We start from the raw sequence: 12,506 nt of genomic DNA on the forward strand, positions 1-12,506 counted from the left end.
TCTATTATAACTTGCATATAATCATATTTTTTGTGTTGGTAATTTGGATTTTGGAATTTTGGTTTTATTTTTTTGCCGTTTAGGAACCGGATCGATTTATACCCTTAGATTGAACTAGATGTTGTTATTCTCACGAGCCTTACAATCCAAAAAAAAAAAAAAAAAATCCTCTATTTATGAGATTTTACCTGCCAAGAATCCCGTGTGGCATGATCTGTAGGGCAATGAGCAACCTTCAGAATCACTTCTTTGAGGTTTGCAGATTCCTTAATGGGAGATGGGTTTTAATAGATGGATCAGAAGTGCACCAATCCACCCATTGCTACCCCTACAGTTGAGCCCTATGCATGTCCATTCTAAGACAATCCATGCTGCATGGAGTCCATTAAACCATAGTGAACCCAACCCATATTAGTGGTTGCAGTTTCGTGATTTCTGAATTCTTACCTGCTAAGTTATATATAGAGAGAGGATCAAGTTTTCCTAAGGCCATGGTGAATGAGAATAGTAATTCATCGTGACCCCAAACGATAAGGGGAAGAGAGGTCGGGAGAGAGGGGGTCCTATCGTTCAGCCACAGGTGATGGAAAACTTTGTCCGAAGAGGAAAGCTCGTTTCCCCAGAAGAAAATAAAAGACCAGGATTTTCTCAGCCTGGGAAATAGCCAAATTTTTTGGTCTCCTTCCCTCGATCTACTATGATAGGTTGAGCTGAGATATCTTCTTTGCCCACAAGCATTGGCTGGGCAACTGGCATACCAAGAAGATCCATTTAAAAGATTCAGAAGACAATTGCTAGTGCAGTTGGTGGTATCCATGTGAATGAAGTTGCAGGGATCCCCAAGAGCTCATGGGATTGACTCTTTGGCTTCACTGTGCACATTAAGATGACCCCTTACTGTTCTCCCTGTGATGATAGGTAGTGTAAGACCATTTTGAAATTCCAAGAAAAAAAAAACTTGAGACAGATAACTACCTTAACCCTCAAAAGGAAAATCTAATCTCCAGGCAAAACAACTGGACACCCAAATCATCACAAGCACCAATCAACTTCGGCTGTTTGCTTTCCTTAGCTATCTCACCTGGGGAGGGAAGGAAGCTCGGGAAAGAGGGCATTAGCTGGGGTCATGATTTCATTCTTTGCCTGTATGACCAGAACTACTTCTGGACTGAGTTTTCCTCTAACCATTAACTTGGGGTTCTGGAGCTTGGATGAGACTTTGGGACACTGTCAAAAGTACTTTGTACATTAAAATTCAACGGGAGAGGTAATTATGGCCTCCTGAGGGTGGGATTCTCTTCACAATCCCCTTAACTATGTTCTGGCAAAGATGGGTAATCTACATAAACAAGACTAAACAAAAAGACGATTGGAGCTAAAACTGAAAGCAAAAAATGAAATTTAAATACAAAATCACGGGTTACATACATGTCAATGTTCCCATCAATCCAGTAGTCCTTTTCTATCAGGTGTACAATAATGCAAGGGAGAAGCTAGAGGATTACAAAAGACATCTACTATACACCAATAACTCTAGAGTGTGAACAAACAAAAAACCCTAATTTGCCAAGAACTATAGGAGATGATTTCACCAGTCTCCCTTCTACTGTTGCTGCTCTTCTTCATCCCCTCCATCTCTAATTGCTATATGAATTGGTTGAAACAGACCTAGTCCGATGTTTCTCTACATAATGAATGCCAAATGTTGAACAAAAAGCAGTCTGTTTACCCTAAGGATTGCACAACAACATTGCCAACTCGACATTAGCTGGCAGTAGAAATCAACGGATTTGAGTTCTTCCAAGAGATGACGCTCCAATGTCACTGTCAGTATTCTGCGATTCACATAAAGGTCATAGATGCGGTTGATGTATACTAGAAAGTGTTGGACCATTTGCTAGAAAACTTTTTGCATAAAGATGGTATCCCACACAGTAAAAGTACTTGCCTGAGATTTTGGAGAAGGGAATACATTCCAGAATCTAAGTGTTTCATCTCCTGCCCCGGTAACAATTGTCTAATGACAGAGACCTTTGTTAAGTTTATGAAAAGAAAAAAGGGAAAGGAATGGTAATCCAGAGCCAGCCGATCAAAGGAAAAATAAGGAATTCAAAGAGTGGAATTTTAACTACCTGACCATCAGGTGAGATCGCAAGATATAGAACTCTATATGTATGCCCAGTAAGTGTTGCCAACTACCGTAACAAACAAAATGGTAGTTGGTACATAGGCAGTTCTACAACTTCATTTAAATTTTTGAGTATTTTTATGTCAGGTACCTTCAACATAGTAGGATATCTCCAGACAATTATTTGGTTTTGAGAGTAGCCATGGGTGCTAACTAGTTCGTTGACATTCTTAGACCACACCAGATTGCATACCTGTATCATGGTGTCAGTAGGGATTAGTATAACATTATACTAGAAAAAATATGAAGACAGAAATGAAAGAATATGTGTTGTGTCTGTATCCAAGCCATTGATGATTGATTTCAACAACTAACATAAGCTACTGAACATAAATCAAAGTAACCCAAGTCATATTTGTTATGTACCATAGGGGTATATTATAATCAGCCCGCCTGCAGAAGTTAGTTGTAGTTTTTAGTTCTTAGTTTAATTCTTCATTGTTCTAGTAGTTTAGTTGAAGGGTATTAGTATTCTAAATCTTCTATTACAAGATCAGTCTCTATTACATATCTATATATATATATATATATCTGTGTAGTTGTATTGTCATCAACAGTGCAGTCAACCTTTACAATGTTACTTTTAAGGTTCTTTTGTTTTTTACCAGAGATTTGAAATCATAGTGCATGTAATCAAAATTCAGAGTAAAAGTAACCTAAGTTGTAGATATCATTTAACCATTATTCATAATTTTTTGACAAGTAAACCATATTCTACCCAGGTTAGTCAGAGGGAAAATAATACGGTACTGGTCTAGTTGTGTGGTACCAATCTGTATATTGAACCATTTCTGTTATACCCGTGCCTTAAAATTCTTATTTTAATTGTACAGATGAGGCACCGGAGGATACCGGTACCGATAAATACTGGGTAGTAGTCGTATTTTGCCGGGAAGGGAAGGATGACCCCACTTGCACTTGCTACTCATGCCTTAAAAATTGGAAGGGGTTCCGGGCGTAGAAGGAAATGTTAGTTAAGCCCTCACACTTCACGGGAAGATCCTCGAACTTTAAAAGTGAAAATACCGGCCAAAACCGGGTTATTTAGCCGTGGGAACCGGACCCTCGCACCCGTGCACCTCAAAACACCTTCATTGGTTGGTACCACTTATTGGGTAATGGATTAATGTATCGAGTCACCCCAAGGTGGGCCCCTTAGTGCCAAATAATGAGTTAACCCAGTAATGGGTGAAAACCCATTTTTCTCCCAAACAAGCCTTAGTAATCAAGTGACTATAAATAGACTATTACCATTCATTTTCCACCTACCAAAGTAAAAGCAAAGAGAGGAGAAAGAGAAAGAAGAAGAAGGAGAAGGAGAGCAAGGAAGGAAGAGGTAGGGAGGAGCAAGAGTTTCCTACCAACTAAGGTAAACTCCACTCGCTCAAATCTCTAACTCCATGTGCTAGGCTTTCTCTCTCTCTCCCATTTTCTCTCTTTTGAGGTAAGAGAGATCGCCCCAACTGAATCCCACCTCTCCACTCTCCACACTTACAAATAGGAAAGGGGATTTGGTGTGTGAAACTTACCTTAGCAAAATCATGGGTTCATTTCAAGTTTATAAACCCTCCTTTAGGAAACCTCTATCAAAAGACCCAATTTGGGCAACACAAAACCTAGAAATGGGAAAAATTACTAAACCCACTTTCTCACTTGTTAAAACTACAAATTGGGAGAGGGGTTTAGTGTAAGAGACTTATCCTAGCAAGATTAATGGATCAATTTCAATGAACCCTCCCTAGTGAATCCCCAATTTGGGAGACAAAAACCCTAGAAAAGGTGGGTTTTACCCAAACACTCTATACCCCACCAGTCAAACCCAAAATTGGGTTAGGGAAAATGAAATTAAATACAAGTATAGATTATTGGGGTGACCACATAAGCCATTGGTGGTTACTACTTATACCCTCAACTAAAATTCCTTAATTTAGCTTAGTCGCGGCTAGAACTTTGGGAATTGGGATGCACTGTGTAAACCTATCTTAATTAAACCATTAATTACACCTAATCTAAGCAAATTAAGGTGGGTGAACATATACCACATATGAATTAGCCCCATAGTCATAAAACCTTTGAGAACGATTTCAAAGAAAAGAAAAATAGGAAATGAAGCTAGAACATATGCCTAGGGACTCATTCCTCTATGAGTGATTTATTTTAAAATTCTTATATATCCTAGGAATAGAACCAAGAGGTGACGTGACACGGCACGAGGCCATCGGCTGTCTATCATCACCTGGGACTCGAGGTGAGGGGATTTTGTATGTTTTTATAAAATGCTTGTATCATAATGCATATGTGGAGGAACCGAGGAATTATGTCATTTTGCATATTATCTTGTTCCTTGTGTAAAGTATTGATGTGGTTGGGCATGGATATTTATATTATTGCATTTTCTTGGATTGTCATGATGGCTTGTGTGTGTGTGTTACCCCTCATTGGGCTTCGTGAAAGCTCACCCTTGTTGCCCAATTTTTTAGATGTTGATTCAGGTAATCTTACGAAAACTGTGACTGAGGATCCAACTCTCTATGGAGGTGACCTCTGGGAGGAGGAGCTAGTTGCACACGAGGATGGGTGCGTGTGCAACGATTGTGCATTTGGAGCACGTTAAAGATGGGGGTATCATCTTCTATTTTTATTCTTTTTGTACTTAGCAGATGTAGCCCTATGGGGCATGACTGTAATTATGATCCAAATGTGAAAACATTCTTTTGGTGTAAATACAGTAAATATCAATAGAAATCACCAGTTGATATATTTTGTTTATATGATAAGTATGTGATCATAGATTCATTTCATAATCTTATGAACTTAAAGTACTGCATCGTGGATCCTGGATAGATTGTGGACACGTGTGCGTGTCCATGTCACCAGACTTCAGGTGAGTGGAGGCGGGGTGTGACAATTTTCATGCCACCAACTAAATGAGAATCGATGTTGTTGAACCCTCATATTTAAGTGTTATACCACACGAATTATTGCAAATACATAAATACAAACCAGATGGATATCTCCTCATAAGACAGAAAAGGTAAGATAAGGGCAAAAATATAACCTGACTGCCAGTGTCCATGCAACTCAAGTGCAAGTTAGTGGTTGTATTCCAGAATCGTATGCATCGGTCTGCTGTGCCTCCACTCGATGCTAAAAGTCCATGAGTATGTGGGGACCATGCAATTGCTTTTACAGCTGCAGTGTGCTCACAGTACTTTAATACAGGTTGGGTTGAATGTTGGTTCCAAACAAAAAGCTGCAAAGAGGAAAGAAATTTTAGGATAAAAAAATATTGTCCTGGGAATATAAGACATTAATCAATGCCTACCAAGCATCTAGGGTTTTTTTTCCCTTTGGTTATTTCCTCCTCTTTTTTTTTTTTTTTGGGGGGGGGGGTGGGAGGGGGGAGAGAGTAAAACCAAAATCACTCACTCTATTATCATTTCTGCCAGATGCTAGCTCGCGGTTATCATATGACCACTTCAGTCCACAAACCTAGATCAAAGCCATTTTATTTGTTGGTTAACGAAATCAGCAAGCAATAACATTCAATGAATAGATGAAATATTATCCAAAATAAGGGATCATTACAGAAGAAAGGATGCAGGACATCAAATTTTAATACAAGGAGAACAAAATTACAGCCATTTTAGAAAAGATATAAATGCATTCAGGATTCGAACATAAGCTTTCCTTGAAGTAGTTTAAACATCGCAAATGAAAAAATAAGTTCAAATAAGCTACTCCAAGATATTCTAACCTCTGACTTGTGCCCAACGAGCCTATTAACAAAATCTTCCTGAGCATGTACATCACGTTGAAGAATAATCTTGTCCCGGCTGCCTGAAGACAACAGGGATGAACTCCACGCAAGAGCCCCAACTCGCATTCGATGGCCCTCCATAGTCCTTATCCTCCTACAGTGAGATGCATCCCAAATCTGCACAAAAAGTAGAATTTAAAACAATCAATTGATATTCAGGTAACTTACATTTGATCATTTGCAATACACCCAATAAAAGGGAAAAGTAACATTGGATACTTCAATTATTAAGCATGAACAAATGGGATGATCTTTAATAATCATGAGCAAGTATAGGAACTTCGTGAGAACCAAAAAGTACCTCTTAATCATTCCAAAATGTAAAGCAATCTAATAAGCTTTGGATATCAGTTGGAAACAGAATTCAAGGATAAAGAGATTAGAAGAAGATGTTTAAAAGAAGAATGTTCTTTCAATGTACAGTAATGCTAAAAGATATAAGTCCAAATGGACAGAATTGATATGTTTCCAAACCCCTAAGACAGTAAGGAAGGCAATCATATCTCTTTCATAAACAGAATTTAAGTATATAAATTAACACAGATTGTTCATCATCAAGATTAACTTCATAAAGCAGGTTCCATTGACTCCAGCAAAGGACAGGGAGAGAAGATTGGGAGTTTAAACCTATGTAGATCCTATAAACAATAAAAACACTTTTCTCATAATAACAGTAATCTGTTGAGATCCCATACGAGCTAGCTTATTGAAAGAAATATTTCTCAAGAAATATATCTTTCAGATAAAGAAATTTGTGTGTTGGGTCATAACAGGCAAGCTGTTAGATGTTAAATGAAACCAGATTTTGAACTTTTGAATACAAGTTTGCAGCAGCAAGTCAACAACTGATGCAGAATTCCAGACGAAGAAGAAACAGAAAAGAAGTTCTTGTGGTTTGGGTTGGTCTGGTTCAACCTTGAACCAGAGAACCTGACCCATGGCTCAAGATCAAGCAGCCAAATCATGGGATAATTATTCAGTATCCATGTTGCATTAGGGAACTCCAATCGCAGCCATCAGCTGGAGGAGATAAGGGTCAGTTTTTGAGTTAGCTTAGGACTCCTTCCAAAGCGTCGGCGTGTGGGAAGGTTACCTTTTCAGTTAAGTTGTCTTTTCTTATTATTTTAACCTGTTTAGGACACTGCCAACTCAGCCCACCAAGTGGTGGTCATAGAGTCCTACTTTGTTTCAGTTTATAGCAATTTTATAAAAGCATGTAAAAGTGATAGTGGCATTGACGTGGATGGACTGGCACGACCCACTGCCTACAACGAGACAGATCCAGCCCAACCTGGCTTTTTGGTCCAAGAAGGTTGGTAGGATTTATTGTGTTGTGGGAATAACATGTAATCTTCTCTTTCATTTTAGTTGCTGTGAGTTGACAACAGATCTGTTAATAAAAGGGCGTACCCAGCGCACGAGGCTCCCGCCACTGCAAGGTTTGGGGAGGGTCATAATGTATGCATCCTTACCACCACTTCGTGGAGGCTGTTTACCAACTCGAACCTGCAACCAGTAGGTTGCAATGGAGCAACCTTACTGTTAACCATTATTAATTGCACTTTGAAATCTGGCCTGTTTGAGTTATGCAGTATCTGTTCTTAGCTCCCATCGATGTTAGGGTTTTTTGGTATCCAATTTCAAGTGGAATTAACCTCTAACTTCAGATTTGTCCAGATTTGAGCCAGATTTTGCGAAACCATTCCTGTCCATACAATTGAACTCCAACCAACTTTTAGACCATATCAAAATCTTTGATTTTCTGTTACTAAATTAACTTTTAAATCTTGCTTCTAAACTTGCCACTGCAATTCTGGTTTTCAATTGAGTTTTTGAACCTAATCCCTTAGGCCCTGCTTGCCTGGCGAAAGGAAAGGGGTGGGATAGTAAAATTAGTGGGGCCCACGTATAGTGGGGTGAGGGAACAGGAAAGCTAATCAAAGGAAAGGATGGAAGATCAATTTTTTGTGGGCCCCACATTAATTAAATAACCAATTTCATTTTTTTTTTTATGCAAATAAGTCACTTAAAGGGTTGCGTTATGTATATGTTGGGCCTTTGCCACTTTAATGAGCCTAAAATATGGGTATAAAGTAGGAAAACAAGATTTACTCTTTATTTTACTTAGAATCGATATGATTTGTTTGTTTTGTTTGAGTCCAACTCCATGTTGGAGTCTTTAGTGTCTTTCAGGAGTCCAAGTATGTTTTTGTTTATTTATTTATTTATTATTATTATTTTTTTGTTTGGTGGACAAATAGCTTAAGTCCTAGTCTAAGTAGATTTTCTAATATGTATTGTCCTAAGCTAAGTAGGTTTCCTTATTTGAGTCCCATTATGTATTGGAGTCATAAAAACCTCTATACAAGAGGCATTGTTGTAACTCAAAGACAATTAATGGATAAATGAAATTTGCAGCTTTGTGCTCTCAAAATTCTTAGAGAGAATTTCTTCAATAGTAAGATAGCTGTAGGTGAGAGGCCCCAGCTGAGATAGCCAATCCCACCTACATCTATCCCATCTCCATCCTTCTCTTTCCATTTATTCTATCGCTGTGAGAGAGTGATTGAGAGTTAATTACAGCCTACTTGAAGCCTTGAAGGTCAACTACTTATAAAAGACCAGATCAGCACAAAACAGCCAATCAATCTATCCCAGATTTAGGGTTTTGAACCTAATCGACTTCCCCAAGAAGTCACAACTTAGAAGTCACTTTTCGGAGCCCTTTTAGGGTTTGTTGGGGATACCAAGGGGGGAACACAACCAGCTTTGGAGGGCCATCTGAGGACTGGATCTGCTACAGAAAGTTTTCTCCAAGTTTCCTAATTTAGAGACCTGAAATCAAGAAGTTTCAGATCTTCCAAACCAGCCAGCAGAATCTGAGGATTTTTCGGGGTTTTGTTCTTCCCTATAGGAGCTACAATCGACTAGAGTTTGAGCTCCATCAGAGCTTCCTACAGCCAACTGCAGGGTCCTCTTGTCCTGCCTGTTTTAGGGTTTTTGCTCCAAATCTGATTTCTAGATTTCTCTCTTGTTTGGTGGCTTATGTGATTGGAGTTCTGGGATTATTTTCGGGGTTATTGTTTAGTCAATACCCTTACATTAATGGAGAGTCAAAATTAAATTCAACCCCAAGTGGTTGATTTAAAATTTAGTTGAGTAAATGGGTTTCAGCAAAGGACCCAAGTCCGTCACGTGTCGATAAAAATATTTAATATTGCTGCGGTTACTTCTGCATCAACTTTACACGGACTCCACTATAACCAAATTTAATCATTAACAAACTAAGGAATCAGAAGTAGGTGTTAATCCTAGATAAATCCTAGATAACTCTCTTCCGCATCTGGCTACTATCTTTTAGTTTACCAAATCTTGTGTACTTTACATATTGTTTCTTTGGTTTGATTTTTCATAGTAAAACTTTACTTATTTTCATAATATATTGGACAAGACCAACGATAGTGAGAAATATGGCTTCTAGATAGCAGTATGCCCTGCACAGGTATCAAGAGTTGAAAGCTAGATGGGAATAATTCAATTTAAGTTGTGTCCAAGTATTCAGTAGGTTAGAAAAGAGCTTAGAAGCATAATCATAAGTTCCATTTAGATACATAGAATCAGATGGACATCCACAACTTGGTTTGTTCAAATTGCCAAAGTAAAACCAGTTAAAATAATCAAAATCTCGAATGTCTGATTCCTCTTTCAAACAAATATGTAAGATGACCAAGATATCCTACCTGAAGCTTTCCATTTTTAGTTCCGACAGCCAGGTGTATGCCACGCTGTGCCCATCCCACCGAACAAACAGTCATCGACTCCTAAGTTGCACAACTTTGTCACCTACATGTAGCATGCCAAGGTAGATACGGTTAACCTCAAAACAAAAAGAAAGAATTCAGGAATGCAAACAACACAGTCCACAAATACAATAGCAGCAAATTGAAAGCTTGAAGTATCCAAGAAAGCATGTCTCAACCCCCAGTCAGTTTATAATAACAAGAAAGTCATTTACAATGAAACAACAATATGATAAGGGGGAAAACAAACTACGAACTAACCTTGCTACTAGAAGCATTCCACAGATAAACACAGTTACCCAATCCCACAGCCAACACATTATGTGAAGACCAATCCACAAGATTGAGATAAAAATCATCTTGCAATGCAGGTGCATCCAGTACCTATATGAACATATAAATCACCCTCAATCAAACCTAAATGAGAATACAAGAATACAAACAAATTTTCGAATTGAATAGCAAACTTACCTTGTAAGGGGACCGCGACACCTTTCGGGGAGTCTTGGCCGGGGTAGGAATAACCCCGGGCGAAGTGTCATCGAAGCCAAAGGGGGAGAGAGAGTAGAGTGAGCGACGGGTTTCGGTCTTATATCTAAAAATATTCCCATTGGGAGGACTCAGTGGAGAATGCCGGCTAGTGAAGCCTGCTTGCTTCTCAGGAGTAATGGGCGAAGCAAAACCCGAATCTGGGCCAAAGAGAACTGTCCTCAGAAGAGTGGCGTAAGTACCACACTCATCCAAAGACGAGGGCGAGATATCGAAGAGAGAAAAATTGGAAGCAGATCTGCTGGGGATGAAACGGTCACTATAGATAGTTCTAGAAGGAGAAGGATGATACCCTGCACCCACCAAGCGATCAATGTGGCTCTTAGAAGAAGACGAAGGAGTTTCCAGAGACAAAGCGCTCCGCTACATGTTGGGAGGAAGGTTCAACCGTGAGGAAGAGGTAGAGGACGAAGAAGGGTTTACTCCCGTCCCTGATCGGTTCTCGATTGGAGGAGTTGCAGGATCCCCCATGGCTCAATTCCTTACTTAGATCCCCAAAATCGAACTTATGGAATCAAAGCGAAGGAAGGAAAGGTGAAGAGCAGAAGAGCTAGTAACTTCCTCTCCACAGTCACGGACGCTCCATTCTTGTCTTTATAGAGAGGACTCTCCTCCAAGAGACCAAGAGCTTCCAGCAGTTAAAGAGAGAATACTATATGAGAAAATGACCGTTTAATACCTGGTTTCGGGATATTCAGGATTACTGTTACGCTTCCCGGGAGAAGTTAGCGAGGGTTTTCCCCTTTTCCGGGAAAAATAACTATAAGATGTCTGTGAACTGTTGTTCTTCCGCAGGGTAGCCTGGTTCCAAGATCCGCAGTTCCACGGGAGTTTCTAATCACTGTTCTCTGGGAGACGTTCTCTTACCCGGATCGAAATCCTCTCCGGGAAGCGAATCAGACGAAGGACACTTCGGATTGCGACACGTGGACGATTAGATGGGATCCTGGGAAACGGGTTTTGGCTGGGAAATGGGTTTTGGCTGAGAAATGGATTGCGTCTTCTGTCATAATCGATCAAAAACTGGGAGTTTTGAAAAACCCTAGGTTTTAAAATCTGTTCCCACTTTTCTTCTTCTTCTCCCCCCTTCGATTCACACTATTACCTAAACTCACAAGCCTGGTACAGCCCTATCCTAAGAAAATTTTTGGAGAATCACTTTTCCTTTTCTTGTTCTTCCCATGTATCTAAACTGATTTCGATCCCCCTCAACCAATGGGGTGGGGGTTGCTTCACTTGCTCATAGAATCATAGGTGAGACAATTCCCTCACACGAGATATATATATATATATATATATATATAATGTAGAGATTGGGGACCTGGGGTGCAATTGAGTCGGACTCTTTTAAACCCTAATCTAACCTTAGATCCCTATCCGAGTCCAATTCAAGAAGATTGGGTTGAGATATGTCAACTCAAGCCAGTCCTATTGATCTTAGGCTCTTAGCCCAGTTCAGCCTGACCCTTATTATTCATGATTTGATCAAATTGACCTTGGCAGCCACTATTTTTATCATTTTGAGGACTGATCTTGTTACACTCTTTTTTTTTTATATCATATATTATTATTAAAAAAGTTGTCAAATTCTAAACACACCTACAAAAGTGTCATTTATATACACAAAGTCGAGATAACCTCATATTGAGGCCTCACTATAGCTCATCTAAGGGTGTTAATCGGTTCTGTTTTGGTTTAAATGGTTCGATTCGATTCGATTTGATTCACATATATTTTGACTGAAACCAAAACCACAACATTTACTAAACAGTTGCATTTTCTAAAATCGCAATAATTTAGTGAACGGTTTCAGTTTTCATGGTTTTTAAACTGTTTCGGTTTCACGATTTTAAACGGTTTCAATTTCGATTTATTTCATACGGTTTCTAAATGGTTAGCAATCGATTTGCTAGTTTATTCGCATATTCACTAAAATTAACTTTTGGTGATAAATGATTCAATCGTGAAAATATGAAATGTAAACCATTATGTTTTGTTAAAACAATCAAACAACTAAGCAAAAGAAAATATTTTGATAGAAACAAATCTCAAGCGCATCTAACAAGTCAGTAAATAATACTTACAGCAGGGATTTTCTCCTTGTCCCCCCCTCCCCCAAATAATGTGTTATAATATTAAAAAATATATA

General features: G+C 39.0%; 1 pseudogene; it reads right to left on the reverse strand.

Moving 5' to 3' along the window:
- Window positions 1-1,382: 1,382 nt before the first annotated feature.
- On the reverse strand, window positions 1,383-11,576 carry LOC122080875 (annotated as a pseudogene).
- Between the last annotated feature and the right edge of the window lie 930 nt (window positions 11,577-12,506).

Source organism: Macadamia integrifolia, chromosome 6, assembly GCF_013358625.1.
Source record: "Macadamia integrifolia cultivar HAES 741 chromosome 6, SCU_Mint_v3, whole genome shotgun sequence".
Classification (NCBI taxonomy): domain Eukaryota; kingdom Viridiplantae; phylum Streptophyta; class Magnoliopsida; order Proteales; family Proteaceae; genus Macadamia; species Macadamia integrifolia.